Below are 23,354 nucleotides of genomic sequence, written 5' to 3'. Positions count from 1 at the left end.
GTAACAAGTGCCAGGAAACAGGTGTGTCCTCAGTGTTATGGGAGGGCAGAGGAAGGAAAGTGTGTGTGTGTGTTTCTCTGTGTGTGTATGTCTGTGTGTGTGTGTATCTGTGTATGTTTGTGTGTGTCTGCTTCTATGTATGCATCTCTGTGTGTGTATGTGTGTTTTGAAGGGAAAGGAGAACAAAGGCTAAGAGAACAGCATTTACAAAGAAGGCTGGAAACAAGTTCAAGTAAATAAGTAGCTGGAATGTGAAGAGAGAGGGTGACGGGTAAAGCTGAAAGCTGGACACAGCAGCTCTCAGAAGTGCTGTACACTGGAGTTTTACCTTTTTAAAAAGATATTTATTGGAGTTTTACCTTTTAAAAAAGATATTTATTATTTGAAAGGCAGAGTTAGAGAGAGAGAGAGAGAAAGAGAGAGAGAGAGGGGGAGAGAGAGAGAGAGGTCTTCCATCTGCTGGTTCACTCCCCCGATGGCTGCAACTGCCAGGGCTGGGCCATGCTGAAGCCAGGAGCTTGGAGCTTCATCTGGGTCTCCCACATGGGTGGCAGGGGCCCAAACACTACTTTCTACTTTCCCCAGGCTCAGAGCCAGATTGGAAGTGGAGCAGCCGGGACATGAACCAGGGTCTGTATGGGATGTTACTGTCACAGGTTGGTCTTTTTTTTTTTTTTTTTTTTTTTTGACAGGCAGAGTGGACAGTGAGAGAGAGAGAGACAGAGAGAAAGGTCTTCCTTTGCCGTTGGTTCACCCTCCAATGGCCGCCGCTGCAGCCGGCGCACAGCGCTGATCCGATGGCAGGAGCCAGGTGCTTCTCCTGGTCTCCCATGGGGTGCAGGGCCCAAGCACTTGGGCCATCCTCCACTGTACTCCCTGGCCACAGCAGAGAGCTGGCCTGGAAGAGGGGCAACCGGGACAGAATCCGGCGCCCTTACTGGGACTAGAACCCGGTGTGCCGGCGCCTCTAGGCGGAGGATTAGCCTAGTGAGCCGTGGCACCGGCACAGGTTGCTCTTAACCTGCAGCAGCACACCACCACAGCCCCTGTGTTTTAACTTACAGACAATGGAGAGAGGGCTCAGGGCTGGGGAGAGAGTCAGGACTCTAAGGCCAGACAGGAAGTGAGGCTATGATGGGGATCGGTAGTTTGGACAGCAATCTAGAAAAGGAATCATAATAAGCCCTGGCACCAAAAGCGGAGGCTGCTTGGGGTGCGGAGAGAGGAGGGAGGAAGAAGAGGGTATTGTGCTGCCTGGGCTCTCTCCATTCCCCAGAGCTGGCTCTTCTTCCGAAGTCACAGAGGAAGGTGTGCCAGCACTGAGCCTGTTCACCAGGTGGGCGACTGCCTGGGATCTGTCTGAAGCACACGGAAGCCAGCTCTTACACCTGCTTTCTTCAGAGTTTGTAACCCCTGAGCTGAGGTCCTTTAAATATATATATATATATATATATTACAGTTTTATGTATTAGCGAGAGACACAGCAATAATTTCCCCATCAGCTGGTTCAATCCCCAAGTGCCCACAATGGCCAGACCCGGGCCAGGCCAAAGCAGGGAGCTAGGAACTCAATCCAGGTGTCCCATGTGGTGACGGAGACCCAAGAACTTGAGCCACCACTTGTTGCCTCCCAGGATGTGCATTAGCAGGAAGCTGGAATAGGAGCCAGAGCCCAATTCTAACCCAGGGCCTGTGATGGGATGGGACAGGGGCATCCCAAACCGCGTCTTACCACTGTGCCAGCCTCAGGGGCGGCCCCAGCCCTTTGCTGGCTGTCTTGACACAGAAGCCAACCCGACTATTTACTGGGGCTTTGGTTAATGACGCTATCAGAGCCCACCATTCGCATCAGCACAATGAGGGAAAAGCCGGGAGCCAAAACAGCAGGTGCAGGCTGAGCTGCTCCCAAATCCCACCACCACCCAGCCTCCCACGCAGCCCCTAAGGGCTCTCCCAGGTCCCAGCCAAAAGGCGTAGCCGGCCAGGGCATAGGAGTTTTCTCCTTGGGGATGGCGCGGAGCGTCAGAGGCTCCAAGCCTCGCATGTCGGCCCCCAACCTGCGGAGCTCGCCCCCTCACCTGCGGAGGTCGCTGGTGGCGCGCACGCGCTGGCCGGGTAAACCGCAACCGGTACGGGAGGCTGAGCGAACGCGCTTTGCTTTTAGTTGCTGATGGTTAAGACTAAGCTGCTCGTAAGCCGATTGAACACGAGTAATCTCTCCAGAAAAATCTTTTAATTAAGGTTACATGGAAACAATTGGTTGCGATTGTAGACGTCAATTAGAAGATGGGGGAGAAGGAGGTGAGGTGGGGCGGTGATGGAGGTGGGGTGCGGGCGCGGGCGTTCGTGTGCATGTGTTGGCTATGTAGAGCCGTCGGGGAGGGAGGTTGGCCTCGGTCGACTCCGAGCCACAGGAAGGCTCGAGGGCAGAGCGGGCACTGGGGGAGGCGGCCCTGGCCTCCTCTGCTTAGGCTGCCTTGGCCCCCGGGTTCCTGCCGGCACCGCGTGCCCCATGGACGGCGCCTCGGCGTCCAGCCCGCCTGCGCTCGCGGTCGCCGTCGCGGCCGCAGGTGCGGGGCGGCGGCTCCGTCCCGGGGCTGGGCCTCTTGCCTCCGGACCCGCGACAGTCACTCGCGCCTGCACCGAGCGCCAGAGCCGCGGCATCCCGACTCATGGCCCCGGAGGACAATGCGAAGGCCGGCGCCCCTGACTGGCTCCTCAGCCTGCAGTGCGACCCGACCACGCCCCCTCCACCCTGTGCTGGGGTGGGGGGGCAGTCCTCAGGGCTGAAGGCGTTAAACTTGGATGCTGCTGGACGCCTGGCTATGCGGCTCCCTCCCAGGGAGAATCTCCAGGCCCGGAGCCCTAGGGCACTTGGATTTAAAAAGTTCAGCTATTGTCTGTTCCTGTTGAGGCTCTGTAGAAAGCTGTGCCTACTGTTTTTTAAAAGATTTATTTATTTTACTTATTTATTTGAAAGGCAGAGAGAGAGAGAGAGAGAGAGGGAGAGAGAGTCAATCTTCCATTTCTGGTTCATTCCCCAAATAGCCACAATGGTGGGAGCTGAGCTGGTCCCTAGCCAGGAGCCAGGAGATTCTTCCTGGTCTCCCACGTAGGTGCAGGGGCCCAGGGACTTGGGTCTTCCACTGTTTCCCCAGACCATAGCAGAGAGCTGGATGGGAAGAGGAGCAGCCTGGACAGGAACCAGCGTCCATATGGGATGCTGGCACTTCAGGCAGCAGCTTTGCCTGCTGCGCCACAGCACCAACCCCACCTCCTAATGTTTTGAAAAACAATTTTATTGGGTCGAGGCTGTGGCCTAGAAGGTCAAGCCTGGGGCCTGCTGCGTCAGAACCCCATGTGGGCACCAGTTCGTGTCACGGCTGCCCAGCTCCCTGCTAATGGCCTGGGAAAGCAGTGGAAGATGGCCCAAGTGCTTGGATTCCTGCATCCACATGGGAGACCTGGAAGAAACCCCTGGCTCCTGGTTCCTGACTTCGGATAGGCCCAGCTGTGGCCATTGCGGCCATTTAGAGAGTGAACCTGCAGATGGAAGACCTCTCTTTGTCTCTCCCTCTCTCTCCCTCTCTGTAACTCTGCCTCTCAAATAAATAATAATAATAAATAATTTTATTGAAGTATAGTTTATATGCAATAAAATACCCCCCATTTAAGTGGATTTTTGGATGAGTTTTGATATAGCTGTACACCATTTCCATGATTAAATTACAGAGCATTCCATATCTTCAAGTTACTTTGTTGAATAAGAAATTGATTACGTATTTGATATAAAGAACTCTAAGAGAGCAGTTGGAAGGTTCCCAACACAAAGGAATGATAAAGGTTTACATAATTGGAAATCACTCACGTTGTATACACGTGTGGAATTATCATGTTACACCCCATGAAGGTACAACTGTTACATGGTCAGCTAAAAATGAAAGAGGGTTACCCTTGCTGCCTGCCCCCTCCTGGCCCACCCCACAGGCCAGGGCTCCAGGCCAGAACTGGACTGCTTTCTGCCACTGTAAATTATATCTTTGCATTTTCTAGAATTTCCTTTACCCAGAATGAGACACCATGATTGAGCACAACGCTGTTGAGAATCATCTGTATTATTCCACCAGTGTTCCTTCTTTTGTATTTTAGAGTGATAATGCACTGTCTGATTTTACCCCAATTTCTTTATCCTTTTTCTTGTCCATAGACATTTGGCCTTTTTCCCAGTTTGGGCTATTTTGAATTAAGTTGTTATGAATATTTATACAAGTCTGTGTGGATCTGTGATTTCATTTCACTTGGGTATATACCTAGAAATGGAATTGCTGATTCATATAAGAAAATATACTTTTAATTTGATTAGAAACTGCCAAACTGTTTTCTATAGCAATTGAAGGATTGTACACTCCCATCAGTAGTTCAAGGGTACTTCAAAAAGTTCATAGAAAATGGAATTTAAAAATAAGATTATTTTGGTGCAAAATAATTTTGAAATCCATGCATATAATGGATCTTCAAAAAGTTCATGAAAAATATAAAAATATGTCATTTAAAAACAATGTAAGGCAGGGGCCGGCACTGTAGTGCAGTGGGTTAACGCCCTGGCCTGAAGCACTGACATCCCATATGGGCGCCGGTTCGAGACCCGGCTGCTCCACTTCTGATCCAGCTCTCTGCTATGGCCTGGGAAAGCAGTGGAAGATGGCCCAAGTCCTTAGGCCCCTGCACCAGCATGGGAGACCCAGAAGAAGCTCCTGGCTCCTGGTTTCGGATTGGCACAGCTCCAGCCATTGCAGCCAACTGGGGAGTGAACCATCGGATTCACTCTCTCTCTCTGTCACTTTGATTTTAAAATAAATAAATACATCTTAAAAAAAAAAACTATGTAGGGATTTTAAGAAAAAGATTATTTGAAAGGCAGAGTGACACAGAGAGATGTAGAGAGAGGAGATCATCCATCCTCTGGTTCACTCACCAAATGACCACAACAGCCAGGAGCGGGCCAGGCCAAAGCAAAGAGCCAGGAACCCCATCCCTGTGAGTCCCAGCTGCTCCACTTCCAATCCAGCTCCCTGCTAATGCACGTGGGAAAGCCGTAGAAGATGGCCCAAGTCCTTGGACTCCTGCACCCACGTAGGGCTGGAAGAATCTCGTGGCTCCTAGCTTCGGATCTGTGCAGGTCTGGCCATTGAGGACATCTGGGCGGGGGTGGTGGTGGTGGTGAACTAGTGGATGGAAGACCTCTGTCTCAGACTCTGCCTCCCTGTAACTTTCTGTAGCTCTGCTTCTCTCTAACTTTGCCTTTCAAATAATAAATAAATAAATATTTAAAAGAAAGAAAGAACGAATGAAAGGAAGAAAGAAAACACATTCTTCTCATTAGCAAATGGAACATTTTCTAGGATAGACCACATATTAGGCTACAAATCAAGCCACAGCAAATTTAAAAAGATTGAATTCATACCATGTATCTTCTCAGACCATAAAGGAATAAAACTAGAAATCAATAACAAGAGGAACAGTAGAACACTCGTAAATACTTGGAAATTAAGCAACATGTTACTGAATGATCAATGGGTCATTGAAGAAATTAAAAAGATCAAAAACTTTCTTGGACATAGCAAAATCTGTGGAATACAGTAAAAGCAGTATTAAGCGAGAAGTTTATAGCATTAGATGCTTGCATTAAAAAAAGAGAAATGTCTTAAAGATCTAATGGTGTATCTTGATGACTTAGAAAAACAAGAACAAACCAAACCCCAAATCAGCAGGAGGCAAGAAATAACAAGGATCAGAGCAGAAATAAGTGAAATTGAAACTTATTTTTTTATTAAGAAATAAAAAAGATCAACAAAACAAAAAGTTGGTTTTTGAGAAGATAAACAAAATAGATAATCTTCTAGCCAGAATACCAAAGAAAAAAAAAAGAGGAAAAACTCAAACTGATAAAATTAGAGATGCAAAAGGAGACATTACAACTGACACCACTGAAATACAAAGGATCATAACAAACATCTCTGAAGTACTAAATGCTGGTAAACTGAAAAGCCTCAAAGAAATGGATAAGCTCCTGGATTCACATAACCTACTGAGATTAAATCAAGAAGATACAGACAACCTAAACAGATCCATTAAAAGCAATGAGATTGAAGCTGTAATCAAAAGTCTTCCATCATGGAAAAGTCCAGGACCTGATGGCTTTACTACTGAATTCTACAAAACATTCAAAAAGAAAGTAACTCCAATATTCTTCAAACTATTCCAAAATATTAACAGGATGGAACTCTGCCAAACTCTTTTATGAGGCCAGCATTACTTTGATATGAAAACCAGAAATGACACAAAAAGAGAAGTATGGCCCTATATCCTTAATGAACATAGATGCAAAGATTCTTAACAAAATACTAGCAAATTGAATCCAAAACCACCTCAAAAAGATCATACATCATGATCAAGTGGGATTTCTCCCAGAAATGCATGGGTGGCTCGACATTTACAAATCAATAAATGTCATAAATCACATCCTTTGAATGAAGAACAAAAACCATATGGTCATCTCAATAGATGCAGAGAAATAATTTGATAAGATTCACCATCACTTCATGATTAAAAACTCTCCACAAATTAAGTTTAATAAGAACATTCCTCAAAATTATAAATGCTATATATCACGATCCAACAGCCAATATCACATTGAATGGGGAAAAACTGAAAGCATTTCCCCTCAGATCTGGAGTAAGGATGTCCATGTTTGCCATTCTTACTCAGCATAGTTCTGGAAGTTCTATCAGAGCTATACGGGAGGAGAAAGAAATAAAGGGCATTCAAATTGGAAAACAGGAAACCAAATTATCCATGTTTGCAGATGACATGATGTTGTACCTGGAAAAACCTAAACACTCCACCAAAAAGTTGTTAGAATTAATAAAGTAAAGTTGCAGGCTACAAAATAAGCAATACAAAAAACAGTAGCTTTCTTGTATGCTAATAATGAACTCACAGAAAGAGAAACCAAAAAATAGAAATCCCATTCATAATAGCCACAAAAATTTAAGTATTTAGGAATAAATTTAACCAAAAAAGTGAAATATCTCTATAATGAAAATTATCGAACATTGATGAAAGAAATCATCAAGGACATACAAAAAGATGGAAAGATATTTCCTGCTTATGCATTGGAAGAATCAATATCAGTAAAATGTCTATACCACCTAAAGCATTTGACAGATTCAATGCGATCTTTGTCAAAATATCAATTACATTCTTTACAGAGTTAGAAAATGCAATCCTGCAATTCATATGGAATCACAAATGACCCAGAATAGCCAAAGTGATCCTGAACAAGAAAAATCAAGCTAGAGGCATCACAGTACCTGATTTCAAAGCATACTACAAAGCGATAGTAATTTTAAAAAGTACAGTACTGGAATAAAAACTGAAACATCAATCAGTGGAACAGAAAAGAGAGCCCAGAAATTGTTGCACATACATACAGCCAACTGATTTGTGACAGAAGTGCTCAGACCATACAGTGGAGTAAGGAAAATCTCTTCTACAAATGGTGCTGGCAAAACTAGATGAAATGAAATTAGAATCAAGTCAAGATGGATCAAACACCTAAATTTTAAGACCTGAGGCTATAAAGTTGCTGAAAGAAAACATAGGGGAAACACTCCAAGATGTTGGTGTGGGGGACCCGACTTCTTGGACAAGACCCCAAAAGCACAGGCAGAAAAAGCAAAACTAAGCACATGGGACTCTGTCAATCTCAGAGGCTTTTGCACAGCAAAGGAAATGATCAATAGAGTGAAGAGACATCCAACATAATGTGAAAAAAATATTTGCGAACCATCTGTCCAACGAAGAATTAATATCCCAAATATATCAGCAACTTTAAAAGTTCAACAACAGGGGCCAGAGTTGTGGTGCAGTGGGTTAAAACCCCAGCCTACAGCACCAGCATCCCATATGGGTGCCAGTTTTCGTCCTGGCTGTTCCTCTTCTTCCTCTTCTTCTTCTTCCTCCTCTTCCTCCTCCTCTTCCTCCTCCTCTTCTTCTTCTTTTTAAGATTTTATTTATTTATTTGAGAAGTAGAGTTACAGACAGTGAGAGGGAGAGATAGAGAGAAAGGTCTTCCGTCAGTGAATTTACTCTCCAAATAGCCACAATGGCCGGAGCTGCGCTGACCCGAAGTCAGGAGCCAGGTGCCTCTTCCCAGTCTCCCACGCGGGTGCAGTGGCCCAAGGACTTGGGCCATCCTCCACTGCATTCCCAGGCCACAGCAGAGAGCTGGATTGGAAGAGGAGCAGCTGGGACGTGAACCGGTACCCTTATGGGATGCCAGCACCGCAGGTGGAGAATTAACTTACTGTGCCATGGCGCCGGCCCCTGGCTGCTCCTCTTCTAATCCAGCTTTCTACTGTGGCCTGGGAAAGCAGTAGAATATGGCCCAAGTCATTGGGCCCTTGCACCCATGTGGGAGACCCAGAAGAAGCTCCTGGCTCCTGGCTTTGGATCAGTTCAGTGGCCATTGCAGCCATTTGGGAAGTGAACCAGTGGAATAAAAGACCTCTGTCTCTCTGGCTCTACCTCTCTCTGTAACTCTGTCTTTCAAATAAATAAAATAAATCTTTAAAAAAATTCAACAACAACAACAAAAACAACCAATCCAGTTGAGAAATGGGCAAAGGACTTCAATAGAGAGTTCTCAAAAGAAGAAATACAGATGACCAACAATTATATGAAAAAATGCTCAACATCTCTAATTATCAAGGAAATGCCAATCAAAACCACAATGAAGTACCACCTCACCCCTGTCAGAATGGCTAAAATCCAAATCACAGAGAGTAACAAATGCTGGTAAGGTTGTGGACAAAGGGGAACATTTATACACTGTTGGTGGGAATGTAAATTAGTGCAGCCACTGTGGAAAACTGTGTGGAGATTTCTTAAAAAAATAGAAATAGACTTACCATATGATCCAACAATCCCACTGGATGTATACACAAAAGACTGGAATACAACTGGAATACAAGTACCAAAGAGATGCCAGCACCACCATGTTCATAGCAGCACTGTTCACAATAGCCAAAATTTGGAACCAACCAATGTGTCCATCATCAGATGAATGGATAAAGAAAATGTGGCATATATACACAATGGTATATTATTGGCTAGAAAAAAAGAATGACATTCTACCCTTTGCAGTAAAATGGACTCAACTGAAGGACATGTTGAGTGAAATAAGCCAGACCCAGAAAGACAAATGCCAATGTTCTCCCTTATATGTGGGAGCTAAAATTTGAAAAACAAACAAAAATTGTTGAGCTATAAAAGTTCTTTGTTTATTTAGGATATAAGTCCTTTATATGATACATGTTTTTTAAGATTTACTTATTTATTTCAAAGAGAGAGAGAGGGAGAGAGAGAGGTCTTCCATCCATCTTCTGGTTCACTCCCCAGATCACTGCAATGGCCCAAGCTGGGCCAGGCCAAAGCCAGGAGCCAGGAGCTTCTTCCAGGTCTCCCATGTGGGTGGCAGGGGCCCAAGTACCTGGGCCACCTTCTGCTGCTTTTCCCAGGCCATCAGTAAGGAGCTGGATTGGAAGTGGAACAGCCAGGACTTGAACTGGTACCCATGTGGGATGCTGATATCACAGGTGGTGGCTTTACCCACTATGCCACGACGCCTGCTCCTCCATCTCCACCTCCCTTCAGAGTTAGAGAGAGAGAGAGCGCGCCTCCATCATCTGGTTCTCTCCCCAGATGGATGCAACGGCCAAGGCTAGGCCAGGCTCAACCCAGCAGCTTCATCCAGGTCTCCCACCTGGGTGGCAGGGGCCCAAGGACTTGTAACACCTTCTGCTGCTTTCCAGGCCACCAGCAGGGAGCTGGACTGGAAGTGGAACAGTTGGAATTCATATCAGTGCCCATGTAGGATGCTGGCATCACAGATGGTGGCCTCATCAACTACACCAAAATAGCAGCTCCTGATATGAGCTTTTCGTATATAGTCTAACCGTCTGTGGCTTGTCTTCGTTTTCTTTGGTTGGACAGATCACTCATTCCCCAGTTAATTTCCCTGGCACTTGTGGTAAGTAGACTTCAAGATGGCATCTCATGAATACGTTCCTCTAATCAGGCTCCAGTGTAGTCTCCTCTCACAGCACTGGTTGCACTGGATGACCCGAGCAACCAATACAATTTTGCAAAAATGAGGGCGTATAACTTGCAATGGTAGGCAATAAAAACACTGATTTCCATCTTGCTCTCTTGGCCTGCTCACTCTGGGGGAAGCCAGCTGGACACCCAGGGCACTCTATGGAGAGGTTTACGTGGTGAGGAGATGAAGCCTCCTGCCAATAGCCAGCATAAGTGACTCATTTTGAGAGCAGATCCTCAAGTACTTAGATGACTGGCCCATCCAACAGCTTTCTCTTTTTAAGAAAGATTTATTTGCTTATTTGAAAGGCAGAGTTACAAAGAGGGAAAGGCAGAGAGAAAGAAAGAGAAATATCTTCCGTCCACTGTTCACTCCCCAAATGGCTGCAGTAGCTGGGGCTGGGCCAGGCTGAAGCCAGGAGCCTGGAACTCCATCTGGGTCTCCCATGTGGGTGTCAGGAGCCCAAGCACTTGGGCCATCTTCCAGTGCTTTCCCAGGCCATTAGCAGGGAGCTGGAGGGGAAGTGGAGCAGCCGGGACTCAAATCAGTACCCATATAGGATGCTGGCACTGCAGGTGGAGGCTTAGCTTACTATGCCATAGCACTGGCCCCCGGGGTGTGTTTTACAGATTCAGTTGGGTCAAGCTATCTAATAGAACTGAGAAATCTTTTATGTCTTGACTTTTTTTTTTCTGGTCTTATATGATTAGTGATAAAGGAATGATGACATTTCCAACTATACTTGTAGGTTTGTCTATGTCTCCTTTTCACTCCAGCAGGTTTTATTGTGGTTCTGGAGGAGCTGTTGGTCTAGCACTTGTCTAGCCTTACTTCTAACATGTGGCCTCTCTCCCATCTGTCTGAAGAGAAGCCACATGATGCCAAGCCCTGTGTCAGCCGTGGCTATTGCTGGTCTTCCAAGCTGTTCCCTCCTTGGATATTGGTCTTGCTCAGACTTGGCTTCATGTGACCTGACCCCCAAGCACGTCTACAGATTGGGATTTAGCCAAGGACTCGAGGGGCTCCTCTGCAGATTTCTGGAGTCTACTCTCTGAGCAGCACCCTTTTCTCTGGTGTCCCCCCCCCCAAATTTCTAGCTGCCTCAGGGTCTCCAAGCGCTGGTCTCTGAGTCCCCAGTGTCATGAGGTCGCTCGGCTCTGCTTGGGTTTCTCCTCCTGCCCTGGGGCTGGATGCGCTCTTCAGGCGGTATGCTACTGCAGTCTTGGTCTCACCTCATTTGTTCCCCTTCTTCCAGGGATGGTTGTTACTCTGTAGCTGCCCGAGGCAGACGAGCCAGTTCCCTACCCCAAATCGGTTTCCATGTCGAGATGAATGATGCACATGTGCACCAGGACAACATGAAAACATTCGCTGCTCACCTAGTGGGACTTTCTGGAGTGAGCAGAGCAGCATCCAAGCCATCTGGAATCACTGGAGCAAAGGGAAGGCTGAGTGTCTTAGGTTTTTCACATTCTTGCGGGCAGAGTGAGGATTGCTGGACACGGGCCAGATTTGACAGTTCCCCTGCTGGCACCAAGGGAGGAAGTTTGCGGCCCTGTTATGGGCTTGCCAAGATAGGTCAAAAAAGAAGACTGGGTGGGGTGGTCACTGGGCACAGGGGTAAGTCCACACCCCTCATCAGAGAACCTGAGTTAAGAGTCCCAGCTCCACTTCCAACTCCAGCTTCCTGCTAACATGAACCCTGGAAGATGGCAGTGATGGCCCAAGTACTTTGGTCCCTGCCATTCACATGGGAGACGTGCGTTCTGGGCTCCTGGTTTCAGCCTGGCCCAGCCCTGGGTGTTGTGGGCATTTTGGGAGTGACCCAGCAGATAGAACTCTCGTTTTCTGCCTGTCTCAGTCTCTCCGACTTTCAAATAAAATTTTTTTTAAAGTTATTTTTTTAAAGATTTATTTAATTTACCTGAAAGGCAGAGTTACAGAGAGAGTGAGAGAGAAAGAGAGGGAGGTCTTCCATCTGCTGGTTCACTCCCCAAATGGTTACAACAGCCAGAGCTGGGCTGATCTGAAGCCAGGAACCAGGAATTTCTTTCGGGTCTCCCACGTGGGTGCAGGGGTTGGAGTGCATGGACCATCTTCCACTGCTTTCCCAGGCCATTAGCAGGGAGCTGGATCAGAAGTGGGTATCCAGGACTTGAACTGGTGCCCATATGGGATGCCAGCACTGCACATGGTAGCTTTACCCACTATGCCACAGTGCTATCCCCTAAAACAAATTTTTTTAAGGAGATGGGGCAGGGCAGTGTGGGAGCAGAGCACAGTGTTGTGGCACAGCAGGTTAAACCATGGCCTGTGACACTGGCTTCTCATATGAGCAATGGCCCAAGATCCAGCTGCTCCACTTCTGATTCAGCTCCCTGCTAATGTGCCTGGGAAAGCAGTGGAAGGTGGCCCAAGTCCCCGGGCCCCTGCACTCCTGTGGGAGACCTGGAAGAAGCTCTGGGCTCCTGGCTAGGCCTGGCCCAGCCCTGGCTGCTGCATCCATTTGGGGAGTGAACCAGCAGATGGAAGATCGCTCTCTCTCTCTCTCCCCCTGTCTGTAACTATAACTTTCAAAATAAATAAATCTTTAAAAAATAAAAATAAAAATGGGTTTGTTGTGATACGTTTATCCAGGCCAGGTGACATGGAGAGCATCTCATTTTGTCTTGTAGAGCCTGGAGCAAGGGCTCTAGGCAGACAAACAGCCCAGGTCAGGTGGGCACCCCCTGGGGAGGTCTCCTACCCATTGCTGGCAGGGAAGGTAAAGATGAGAATTCACTGATTTTCTGCCACTCCTTATAGGAAAGGCTTTGCACAGGCCTCAAAATGTGTCTAACATTTGGTCCTTGTGGAGACATTTCTGCACACTCTGTCTCCTTCAGACTCTACCACCAGTGGGAGAGAGGACGGGCAGAGGGTACAGGAAATGCCTCGTCCTGGAGTTAACTAAGGATCACACCCTGACCGTACCTTCAGTTGATGGGACAGCAGAAATGGGGAAGGGGAGAGGGTGCACAGCATGGGAGACTGTGAGGAGAGGCTTAGCGCAGCTCGTGATTTGCCAAACACGAGTGTTTACACATAAGCTTTGGGGATAGGGTTGTTAGAATCCTGCTCTTCAGACAGCTGAAGAAGGTACTCACAAACCACATAGCTTTCAAGAGGCTGGACCTCGACCCTGGGGCTCAGCTCCAGTGGCTCAGGCTCGGCTGCAGACCTGAGTCTGTGCAAACCACAGCAACAGACCTGGGTCTTCAGGAGCCAAGGAACCTCAGGCATCCCACGTAGTGCATGACCGTCTCTGAGCCCCGATTTCCCGAGCCTTCTGGGCTGAGCTGCTCCCCGGTCTCTCAGCAGATTTCTCTGGGCAGTGGCTCGTCTCCTCCTTAACATTTTTTGCCTCCCTTATACCAAGACCCAGATGGCTTCCTCCCCTGGAGCGAAGTATCTCAGGATAGAGACTGCAGGGTGGGAAAGACAGTTGTTCTGTGTGGACAGAGCTACCCACTCCCCCCGAAAGAAGCAGCAATGATAAAAAGACCAAAGGACAGAGAGGACCCCAGTGGCCTTTGTTGAGAGCCGCATTGCCTGACTTGTAACTTATCCCCGTGTTGGGCAGCCTTGGGCAGGTCACTCCTGATACAGGCCAGGAGTCCTTGTGTGAGCAGTGGCTGTCCAGAGGGAACAGTCCCTGTGGCTTCTCTGGACTGATGCCCCATGGTCAGGAAACTAATTCTTCCAACTGCAAATTCCAACTTTCTCTGCCTTGTTCCATGCTGTTCTCCCTACTTATTCCCAGTTTCTGGGCAATATGTGTAGCAGGGCTGGCCCTTCCCAAAGAGCACTCCCGTCCAGGACAGGTGGGAAGCTTGGGCAGAGGGCAGAGGACACGAAGTGGCAGAATCTTCCCAGGCCCCAGGAATTGTCCCCAAGGGCCCAGCAGGTCAAGGAGTGTCAGCAAGTTCCTTCCTCCAAACCTTGTGAGCCTGTCTTCCATGCAGGAGTGGGCAGGGGTGAACTCCTGGGGATGGCCTCCCACCCAGGAGTGCCGAGGGAGGGCAGGAGACCCGGCCGTGCTGTGAGCCGTTCTGCAGTCGCTGCTCACTGCCGCTTTGGCTGAGTACATCCAGGCTTCAGGCGAAGCGAACAGAGACCTCTTTTCCAGGGGCGTCCGTGCTCCCTTTGGTTTTGGAAGTCTGAGTTGAGGCAGGACGATGGGTGACTTTGGCCCTGTGAGCTCGTCAATGGTGCGCTCCGCTTGTCACCCGGAATGAGTCACTGGATGCGCGGCAGCCTCACTTTATGGAGATCTGCAGGGGCACGTGCTGTCAAGGCCCCACTAATGGGCACTAATGAAGTGGCCTGTGCCACCCCTGATGATACCTGCTGCGCAGCCCTGGCTCCCCTGGGGTGCAGCCCTGGCTCCCCTGGGGCAGTGGAGTGAAGGAGGTGGCAACCATGCCTGCACACCTCTGCTCAGGGCTCTCCCAGGCTGGCCTGCGGTGAGCCCTTGGACTTCACCTGGTGTGTATAGGCAGCTGTTTGCCGTTTAATGCCACCTCTTTCCTGGTCGTGAAATGCACGCACCAAGGCAGTGGCACCTCGTCTCCCAGCGTCTTGTCTGTCCAGCACTCCACCTTCCTCCTCTGGGGACACCCACCCCTAGAGCTGCTCCACTCTCCAACTGCATGCTCTCAGGGAGAGATGCCTGTCCTTTCCTGACCCCACCCTCCAGCCAGATTTGATTGGCCCACAGGCCAGCATTCCTTGGATCTTACAAATTGAAATTCACCCTTAATGGAGTAATAATAGCTACTATTTACTGAGCATTGGTCTAAGCATCGGACTGATATTAAGGCACTGACTCCTTACCCTAACTGTATGAATTAGACTCTGTTATGAGCCCAATTTGCAGATGAAGAAAGTAAGTCATGGGCCGGCGCTGTGGTGCAGTGGGTTAAAGCCCTGGCCTGCAGTGCTGGCATCCCATATGGGCAGCGGTGCTAGTCCTGGCTGCTCCTCTTCCGATCCAGCTCTCATATGGCCTGGGAGAGCAGTAGAAGATGGCCCAAGTCCTTGGGCCCCTACACCCACGTGGGAGACCTGGAAGAAACTCTGGCTTCGGATTGGCACAGCTCTGGTCATTACAGCCATCTGGGGAGTGAACTGCTGTGGTGGTCTGCTGTGTGCTGTGTCCCTCCCCTTCTTGCCCTTCTCTCTCTCTTTCTCTCTCTCTCTTTTTTTTTTTTTTTTTTTTGACAGGCAGAGTGGACAGTGAGAGAGAGAGAGACAGAGAGAAAGGTCTTCCTTTTGCCGTTGGTTCACCCTCCAATGGCCGCCGCGACCGGTGCGCTGCGGCTGGCACACCGCGCTGATCCGATGGCAGAAGCCAGGAGCCAGGTGCTTTTCCTGGTCTCCCATGGGGTGCAGGGCCCAAGCACCTGGGCCATCCTCCACTGCACTCCCGGGCCACAGCAGAGGGCTGGCCTGGAAGAGGGGCAACCGGGACAGAATCCGGTGCCCCAACCGGGACTAGAACCCAAGGTGTTGGCGCTGCAGGCGGAGGATTAGCTTAGTAAGCCGCGGCGCTGGCCTGCCCTTCTCTTTTATAAAGTTTTAAATAGAAAGGTAGGCAGAATGGTATAATGAATTGTTATACACACATTGCTTCAACTTACCACCTGTTAACATTTTGCCATATTTGCTTCACTTACTTTTTTTTTTTTTTTTTTTTTTTTTTGACAGGCAGAGTGGACAGTGAGAGAGAGAGACAGAGAGAAAGGTCTTCCTTTGCTTTGGTTCACCCTCCGATGGCTGCCACGGCTGGCGCACTGCGGCCGGCACACCGCGCTGATCTGATGGCAGGAGCCAGGTGCTTCTCCTGGTCTCCCATGGGGTGCAGGGCCCAAGGACTTGGGCCATCCTCCACTGCACTTCCCTGGCCACAGCAGAGAGCTGGCCTGGAAGAGGGGCAACCGGGACAGAATCTGGCGCCCCGACCGGGACTAGAACCCGGTGTGCCGGCTTCACTTACTTTTTGAAAACCTCCAATAGATAAAGATTTTTTTTAAAAATAACATTCCTGGTATCACCTGCAGTGCCAGCATCCCATATGGGCACTGGTTCAAGTCTGGGCTGCTCCACTTCCAATCCAGCTCTCTCTGCTATAGCCTGGGAAAGCAGTGGAAGATGGCCCAAGTCCCTGGGCCCCTGCACCCACATGGGAGACCCAGAAGAAGTTCCTGGCTCCTGGCTTTGGATCGGCCTAGCTCCAGTCATTGCAGCCATCTGGGGCTCTCTCTGTCTCTGCCTCTCTGTAACTCTGCCTTTCAAATAAATAAATAAATCTTAAAAAAATTGCCATAAAACCATGATCACACTCAGCTAAATTAACAGTAATTTCTACATACTATCTAGTACTTACCCATGTTCAATATTTTTCTGATTACATTAAAAATGCAGTTGTTTTACTTGAATCAACATCCAAAGTTTCCGTGTTGCCTTTGGTTGCTACATCTCTTAAGTCTCTTTTATTCTACAATACTCTGCCTCTTTTTTTTTCTCCCTTAAGCAGCTAGTGTGTGTATGTGTGTGAAACTTGGTAATTTGTCCTGTAACGCGTCTCACATTGCAGATTTGGCTGATTCTATTCTCGTGGTGCTGTGTAACCTCCACTCTGCCAGAACCCAGGGGCTAGATCGAGAGTCCGGGGTGCAGCTCACACCGCAGGCACTTGAGCATTCCCCCTGCGCCTTCTCTTCAGTGTGCCAAAGGTGGGCATCTTGTTGCCTCCCGGCTATTTCCTCACCATGGCGCACTCTTGCCTAAACTCTGGCAAGTTAGGAATACAGGAAAATTGCTGTCTCCAGAAAGAACCCTCACCCAGTGGGCCAGGAGTTCCTGGGTGCGGATCCCAGCCCCTGTCCCTCAGCTGGGGCAGCTCTGCCATCTGTTCTGCTGTGTCTGTCCAAGCTCCCCCGCAAGGTGGAACCCCAGCTGCCCCTGGTGTTCCTGTCTCACTGTCCTACTCTCTGATTGGAGTTTTCTGGGCTCACTTCCCGGATGAATTACTTAAAGTAAATCCTAGTCTTGGGATCTGCTTCTAGCTTTGCAGAAACAACTAGATTCTGGCTGTCAAAAAGCTGTGTTGTATACTTCTTATTGGTTTGTGTCAAGAGGAATATGATGTCCCACTTTCCCTGAAATTAAGATTGGTCAGCACGTTTCAGTAATGTCAGCCTGATCCTTTTATTATACATTGCCCAACAAGCCTACTTGTTTTTATTCTCTCTCTCTCTCTCTTTCTGAGTTTAGATAGTGAGAGAGAGACAGAGAGAAAGGTCTTCCTTCTGTTGGTTCACCCCCAAAATGGCTACTAAGGCCGGAGCTCTGCCAATCCGAAGCCAGGAGCCAGGTGCTTCCTCCTGGTCTTCCCATGAGGGTACAGGGCCCAAGCACTTGGGCCATCCTCCACTGCCTTCCTGGGCCACAGCAGGGAGCTGGACTGGAAGAGGAGCAACCTGAACTAGAACCCAGAGCCCACATGGGATGCCGACACTGCAGGCAGAGGATTAACCAAGTGAGCCATGGCGCCGGCCCTAGGATTTATTATTTTCACATCATGAATTACAATGATGGTGATTTGGCCGGCACTGCAGCTCAACAGGCTAATCCTCCGCCTAGCGGCGCCGGCACACCAGGTTCTAGTCCCGGTCGGGGCACCGGATTCTGTCCCGGTTGCCCCTCTTCCAGGCCAGCTCTCTGCTGTGGCCAGGGAGTGCAGTGGAGGATGGCTCACCCCATGGGAGACCAGGAGAAGCACCTGGCTCCTGCCTTTGGATCAGCGCGGTGCACCGGCCGCGGCCGCCATTGGAGGGTGAACCAACGGCAAAAGGAAGACCTTTCTCTCTGTCTCTCTCTCTCACTGTCCACTCTGCCTGTCCAAAAAAAAAAAAAAAAAAAAAAAAACCAGTGATGGTGATTTTCTATTTCCATAATTCCTCCTGGGGCGGGCACTGTGGTGCATCGGGTTAACGCCCTGGCCTGAAGCACCGGAATCCCATATGGCCTCTGGTTCCAGCTCTCTGCTGTGGCCTGGGAAAGCAATAGAAAACGGCCCAAGTCCTTTGGCCCCTGCACCTGTGTGGGAGACCCAGAAGAAGCTCCTGGCTTCGGATCAGCGCAGATCCGGCTGTTGCGGTCAATTGAGGAGTGAACCATCAGATGGAAGATCTCTCTCTCTCTCTCTGCCTCTCCTCTCTCTGTGTAACTCTGACTTTCAAATAAATAAATACATCTTTAAAAAAAATAATTCCTGGCCGACGCCGTGGCTCACTAGACTACTCCTCCGCCTGCGGTGCTGGCACACTGGGTTCTAGTCCCTGTTGGGGCGCCGGTTCTGTCCCGGTTGCTCCTCTTCCAGTCCAGCTCTCTGCTGTGGCCCGGGAAGGCAGTGGAGGATGGCCCAAGTGCTTGGGCCCTGCACTCACATGGGAAGACCAGGAGGAAGCACCTGGCTCCTGGCTTTGGATTGGCGCAGAGCGCCGGCTGTAGCAGCCATTTTGGGGGTGAACCAACGGAAGGAAGACCTTTCTCCCTGTCTCTCTCTCACTGTCTAACTCTGCCTATCAGAAGAATTAATAATTCCTCCTGAAATTGTTAGCTATGATTCTTTTATTAAAAATGACTTACCTGTTTAGTTAACCTGGGTACAATTTTTAAAATGTAGGATAAATGATCACCAAAAAAAAAGTAGGATAAATGCTTTATTGATGTCTTAAATATTTATCAATTCTCAGAAAAAATGAGTTTGTGTTCCAACAACCCCCAAAGATGACAAGTGATACTTTTATTTAAACAAAGTATAATTATGAGCTCTTAAGTTCTGTATTTTTGACATAGTATAACCTATTGCTGTTTTTCTTCTTTTTCTTTTTTTTTATTAGAGTGACAGAGAGAAAGAGAAAGCTCTTTCCTGCTGGTTTTCTCCCCAAATGCGTACAATGGCCAGGACTGTGTCAAGCCAAAGCCAGGAGCCAGGAACTCAGTGCATGTCTCCTGTATGAGTGACAGGAACCCAGCTCTTCAAGCTCTCAATGAAGCATTAGCAGGAAGCTGGAAGCATGAGCCAGAGCCAGGTAGCGAACCCAAGCACATGAAATGAGACACAGGTGTCTTAACGGGGGTCTTAACCATTACGCCAAATGCCTGTCCCCCCATTGTTCTTGTTAATTTTTGATGCTCGTATATTCCTAGCGTCGGCTAGTGGGAAGCCAAATCAAGTTGACTGCTGTGTGCTTTTGATATCATTCCAGAAATCTTCCAGAACGCTTGTTTTCAGGCAACACAAGAAGACCCAGTCCTATCCTGTGTGTTTCCAGCTCCAGCCTGGAATTAACCGTTTCTCCAGACAGCTGTGCCTCCATTTAATGGGAAGTGGGGTTTGAGAACACGACGTGACTGCTCATTGCCAGCTTTTCCCTGCTTGCTTATGGGGCTTTTTGGTGAACAGAGCTGAGAAAGACATATTTCTTGCAAAGAAAAAAATTTCTGAGTTCATACTGCTATTTCCAACTTAAAATATGAATGACAGAATTTTCACTTAACTTCTTGGTTTTTAGTGCTTGCATCTCATTTGATTTGTATCTCTTGTCTGTCATTCTGAACGTTTTTTACATTTTTTTTTTTTTTAGCCTGGACCTCCATCTGGATTGCCCACATAGGTGACAAAGGCCATCATCTGCTGCCTTCCCAGGCTCATTAGCAGGGAGCTGGATCGGAAGCAGAGCAGCTGGTACTCAAACTGGCGCTCTGATCTGGGACGCTGATGTTGCAAGCAGTGGTTTAATCCAGTGCACCACAATGATAGCCCAAATTTTTACATCTTAAAAACATGAATATAATCTTATCTGCTTTATCTCATTACATATATACATAAATGTGTGTGCCTGTGTATATGTATATTTATGGCTCTGATTACTCAGTCTTTTCTGCATTTATACCCTCTGCCATGTGTCTTTTCTAGCTGGGATCAACACTCCTTGAATCTGCTCTGGTCAGGAGCCAAGAGAGTGAAGCAGAAGTGATGCTGTACCAAGCCCAAGTCCAGGCTTGAAGGTTTCTTGTATTTCTGTGCATTCACTTGTGTCTCTCCCAGTCATCTCAGCATGGCTAAACCAGATTAGCCAACCTTTGGTCCTTCTGTTATTTAGCATGGAAAACGTAAGCAGTTATATATGTGTATTCACATGCCCAATCCTGTATCATTCTGCTGGAGTTGCCGTAACAAAGCATTTCAAACCAGGTGTCTTAAACAACAGAGGTTTCTGCTTCCACAATTTTAGAGGCTGGAAGTTCAAAGCCTGTATCTTTTTTTTTTTTTTTTTTGGAATTATTTTATTTATTTGAAAGACAGAGTTACAGATAGAAGTAGAGCCAGAGAGAGAGGTCTTCCATTCTGCTGGTTCACTCCCCAAATGACCACAATGGCCAGAGCTGAGCCAATCTGGAGCCAGGAGCCTCTTCTGAATCTCCCACGTGGGTGCAGGGCCCCAAGGAGCTGAGCCATTTTCCACTGCTTTCCCAGGCCATAGCAGAGAGCTGGATCGGAAGTGGGAGCAGCTGGGATTTAAACCGGTGCCCATATGGGACACCGGCACTGCAGGCTGGGGTTTTAACCTGCTGTGCCACAGCGCCGGCCCCCAGAGCCTGAGTCAGCACAGCCGTTCTCTTCAGGGCTCTAGGAAAGAATCCTCCATCACCTGCTCCAGTTTCTGGTGGTTGCCTTTGGAGTCCCTTGGTTTGCAGCTGCATCACTCTGATCTCCGCCTCCAGCACCACTTGGGCCATCCTCCTCTGCACTCCCAGGCACATAAGCAGGGAACAGGATTGGAAGTGGAGCAGCCAGGACTCAAACCGGCATTCATGTGGGATGCTGGTGCTGCAGGTGGCAGTTTCACCCACTATGCCACAGTGCCAGCCCCACCGTGTTTTTATAAGGACAGAAGTCATTGATTGGAGCCCACCCTGAGCTCTGTTCCCAGGGGTCTGACAGATGGCAATTTTCAGTGAAGAAGTGAAAACAACAACAACAAAGACTCTGTGAGACTAGAGGAGAGCTAGCTATGAGCCACCATCTTACCATGTCAAAGTTGAAGAATTGCCACAGCCCCATGGCTCACAGTTTAGCCGAGAGGGAATTCCACAGTCACCCACTGACTTTGACTTCCGCCGGAGAGCTGACTGGAGTCTGAGCAACTGCCAGGCTCCTGCAGGGCACCAACCAATCTCCCTACCAATTGCCTGGGGGAAGCAGTGTTTGGGCCCCTGCACCCCGGTGGGAGACCCAGAAGAAGCTGCTGGCTCCTGGCTTCAGCCTGGCCCAGCCCCAGTTGTTGGGGCCATCTGGGGAGTGAATCAACAGATGGAAGATTCCTCTCTGTCTCTCCCTCTCTGTTGCTCTGCCTTTTAAATAAGCAAATAAATCTTTAAAAACAAAAATCTGCATCTCTTGACCTTATTTCCTGTGCAGTGCCTGGTTTTTGCTGGGTGCTCTGTAAGTGTTGGGCCAATGGATGAAGAAGGAGTAGCTGATTGAGTTTCTGTAGCTGCAGACCTCAGGTGTCTGGAGAGGGGTGCCCACGGTCACAGCCCTTACCCCAGCCCCCCTAGCCTGGGCTCTTCACACTGTACCTAGGAACTTGTGTTGCCACGCCTGCTAAGCTCCCCAGCACGGCCCTCTCCAGCAGCCCCAACATCTGGCTCTGCCTGATGAAATGCTGGATTAGGAGGGACTCCCGGCCAGCGCGTCCAGCTAAAGCCACCTCCCACAGCTGTTTGAATTTCAGCAGCAGCTTTGGCCACCTCTCCCTCCTCCCCCACGCAAAGCCATGTTTCGAAGGAGCATTCAGATTGGCAGCAGCCTCTCTCAGGCTCATTTTTACCCCCCACCCCGACTCCTTACTTCCAGATGGCTGTGGGGGAAAGGAAGCAGATGGGAGCCACAGAAGGGCCAGCATGACAAACAGAACCCAAGGATGCATTGTTTCAAGTTAATTCATGTCTGGGGACATCGGAGTCAGGTGCCGCCGAAGGGGCTGGAGGCAGTGGGAAGGATGTAACAGGACAATGCGGGGAGAGCCTCTGGATTTGTCTGTTCTGTCCACCTCTGCTGTGTGGGGGCTTTTGTTGGGGTAGAGGACCCCCTCTTCCTTCTACCTAGTGCCTTCTGGGGCCCGGTGGCTTCCTTTATTCAGACTTGGTCAGCCCTGGGATTGGCATATTTGTCTCAGTGTAAAGCCAGCGGCTGGGAGCCAGGGTGTGGGTCCTGGTGCATCTTCACCTAGCTGTGGCTTTGGCAAGTCATTGGTGTTCTCTGGCCTCCGTTTCCTAAGTGATGAAGCCAGGAAGTGTAATCTCAGGTTGGTCCGCGTTCCGTGGCTGTTGTGAAGGTGGAGTGCGATCAGGGACATTGCCCATTACTCATCATACCCTCTGGGACTCATCCTCCCTGCTGGTCACTGTGTTCCCAGAGCCTGGGAGCGTCCCTGGCATGGAGCAGCAATGCAGAAAAATGCTGAGTCAACCATTGTGAAAGTGCCTGTCAGCCACCCCGCAGGCCTGAAGCATTGCACAGAGAGATGGTTTCTATAGCTCAGCCTGATTTATGTTCCCTCCAACTATGATGGCTACTTTAGACAAGGTGCAGGACAAAAGGGGCTGGTACTGTGGCGTAGCAGGTAAAGCTACCACCTGCAGTGCTGGCATCCCATATGGGCCCTGGTTTGAGTCCCAGCTGCTCCACTTCTGATCCAGCTCTCTCCTATGGCCTGGGAAAGCAGTGGAAGATGGCCCAAGTCCTTGGGCCCCTGCATCCATGTGGGAGACCCGGAATAAGCTGCTGGCTCCTGGCTTCAACCTGGCCCAGCTCCAGCCCTTCAGCCATTAGGAGAGTGAACCAGCGGGTGGAAGATCTCTCTCTCTCTCTCTGTCTGCCACTGCCTCTCTGTAACTCTGCATTTTAAATAAAAATGAATAAATCTTCAAAAAAGAAAAAAAGATGCAGGACAAGGACCTGTGACTTCATCCATTCCTCTTCCAACACCATCTTCTCTCCCAGCGACAGGAGTAGGGTGGGTCCCGGCTTGCTCACTCTTCAACCTCTCCTACTTCTAGAGACCTTGATACTTCC

At 48.9% G+C, this 23,354-nt stretch overlaps 1 long non-coding RNA gene across 1 annotated transcript; it reads left to right on the top strand.

The window, feature by feature from the left end:
- The first annotated feature begins 2,121 nt into the window (after positions 1-2,121).
- Positions 2,122-23,165, top strand: LOC127493407 (uncharacterized). The gene is made up of 3 exons (XR_007923505.2): positions 2,122-2,301; positions 19,111-19,302; positions 19,480-23,165. It is a non-coding gene; the product is annotated as an uncharacterized lncRNA (long non-coding RNA).
- The last annotated feature ends 189 nt before the right edge of the window (positions 23,166-23,354 follow it).

The sequence above is a fragment of the Oryctolagus cuniculus genome, chromosome 7 (genome assembly GCF_964237555.1).
Source record: "Oryctolagus cuniculus chromosome 7, mOryCun1.1, whole genome shotgun sequence".
In the NCBI taxonomy this organism is placed as follows: Eukaryota; Metazoa; Chordata; class Mammalia; order Lagomorpha; family Leporidae; genus Oryctolagus; species Oryctolagus cuniculus.
This window is presented reverse-complemented; position numbering and strand designations above follow the sequence as displayed.